Below are 2608 nucleotides of genomic sequence, written 5' to 3'. Positions count from 1 at the left end.
TAAGGCCTGGTTTCCAGTTACAGAAGCTCTCCCCTTAAAAATGCTACGCTTCTGAGGATGAGCCAGCCTCCTGGAATTGCTTATGACGGTAGCAGGGGCTGCCTAGTTAGGCGAGCCCATTTAGCCTGACCCCAAAGGTCCTGCGGCTATCTGTGCTGCCTCACTCACATACACACACACACACACATTCCACATGACCACACACTCCTCTTTCGGTCCTGTGTTATTGACCCATTTGTGGATGGAGTTTCCTCTCCAGGTGTCCGGTTATGAGGTTCACTCTCTAGCACCTGGCCAGACAGTATAAAATTCACCTCGACAAGACACAACACAAAGGGACCAAAGCATGAATGTACTCACGACAATAATAACCTCACTATAAGTGACCACCTGAGAAAAGAGAATTAGGGGTGAGAAAAGAGAGCATAAATGATATCGAAGAGAGCAAAAAAGTGAGAGAAAAGAAATAAAAGAAAAAGGAGATTATATATATATATATATGGAAACACCATAGAACCAATAGGTAAACAATCAAACAAAATGAACAAAAATAATAATACTAGTAATGATAAAAAAAATAAAATAAAATAAACAAACAAAAAAAACCAAACACCAAACCCTCAGCAAAGAGGGTGGGGGCAGAATCTGTAGATGCTGAGCTTATATATAGAAGATAAGGTTAAGTGTTGGATGAATATGGGGAGGATCTCAGTTCAGTATAGAGGAAGTAGAAAGGGAATGGGTGGATAAGAGGAAAGAGAACAAGAAAAAAAATAATAAATTTACAAAAAATTTGATTTCAAAAATGGTATAAAAATAGCAAATACAAATAAAGTAAAATAGCATGATGGAAAAATAATGTGAAAAGAAATAGAAAATAAAGCAACAAACAAAAACAGGAAAAACAAAGAAAAAAGAGATAACAAAGTAATAAAAAATAAAATGAAAATGAAAAAGTAAAGGGTTCCTTTGGCTGGCTTAAGATCCCAGTCTTCTGTACTGTAGTGTTTCTCAGGTTCTGATTGCTGGGACTAAAGGTCTTTCTTTAGTCCAGCCCCTTTGTGGTCTCAGTGAATATTTAGTTGGGTTTTTGTGTGTGTGTGTTTTTTTTAATCCTTTTACCTTTCAGTGTGGAATCTGGGTGTGGCTGTATTAGTTGCCTGGATACTGGAGGGAGGGGCTATCTCTTCAGGGCAAAATGGCTGCCCAGGTCCCAGGCTCAGGCATGACTCAGCACCAAACTCTCTGCCACTTCTTCTGGATTCCCCTCTCTCCCCAGATTCCACAATTCCGAACCTTCTCCCACACTCTAGCCACGGGTAAGTGTCTATCCGAAAGGTCCTGTGAACTAGGCTCTATGAAGAAAGGCACAAGCCTCAGAGGCCGGAGATGCTGCCCCTCTACACACTCCTCTCCTGCCGGCACTCCTCAGCCTTTCCTGACTGTGGACCCAGATCTGGAATCCCCTGCCGACCAGCAGTTCTGCGTATGTTCTTTCCACTGCGCCCGTCCCAAGGGACGTGGCCCAACCCGGTGCCGTGTAGGTTCCCTCTGATCCTCAGGGCTCAGAGTTCTGGCCGATTATCCTTCCCAGAGCCTTGACTTCACCTTTCGCCAGGAGTCCTCTGCCTTTCCCGGCTGCAAACTGTCTCCCAGCTGAATCTCCTCTGCTAATTCGGGCTGGATGCTATTCCTTTCAGCTGCTCACCCTGTCTGCTCCGGGACAAGGCATGGGACACATCCATCTATACCACTGCCATTTTTCCCTCTTGTATACTTATTTCTTGACTTCTATTTTGTTTCAAGTTTATATATTTTTCTGAGAGTACCATAGTTTTAATCTTATGTCATTATATTGCGTATTTTAAAATATGGTTATTTAAATCCCATCTCTTTGTTCTCAGAATACAGCCTAAAAGCAAACGTAACTGTGGTGTTTTGCTGGAAAGATCACCTATAGATCTGTCATCCTTTATTCCAACAACTTCAGCAGTTTCTTTGTTTTGGTCAATATTGTAGTTTTTGCTGTCTTGGAAATGTGCCACTTTGAAATGACGTTTAGTCAAGCCTATGGTAGAATTGGTCTTCTAATTATTAGCAAGCTGGAATGCAGCTGGATTCCACGTAGAAGGCAAACTCATGGATGGACAACTTCCTGTGTGACCTGTGTGAAACTGGTTGTTATAAGGAGGCGGAAGTGGGCAGAACAGGAGTTTAGGGAAAAATATAGCCTTGTTCTTTATCTTTCACTGAGGCATCTTTTTACTATATATTTGCATTGAGAAATAGTACCTTTTATTTCAATTAGAAAAACCTAGTGGTTGTATTATTTTAGACATTTGGAATAATATGCCAAACGTGTGTGTGTGTGTGTGAGAGAGAGAGAGAGAGAGAGAGAGAGAGAGAGAAAGAGAGAGAGTAGTTGTGTGTTATGCCAGTTATTTAAAATAGAATATTCCAACTAATACAGGAGCCAAAAATCAATTCCACTGGGTAAATAATCAACCTTTATGCTCTTACCATAAAGTTCAAAATATAGCTTCAATTTTCCTGAATATACTTCTAATTTGCAATATGTCAATACCTTTAGCTCATTGCTAATTTTAGC

The sequence above is a fragment of the Myotis davidii genome, unplaced genomic scaffold, assembly GCF_000327345.1.
Source record: "Myotis davidii unplaced genomic scaffold, ASM32734v1 scaffold1518, whole genome shotgun sequence".
In the NCBI taxonomy this organism is placed as follows: domain Eukaryota; kingdom Metazoa; phylum Chordata; class Mammalia; order Chiroptera; family Vespertilionidae; genus Myotis; species Myotis davidii.
The sequence above is the reverse complement of the archived record's forward strand: the minus strand, read 5'-3'. Positions refer to the sequence as shown.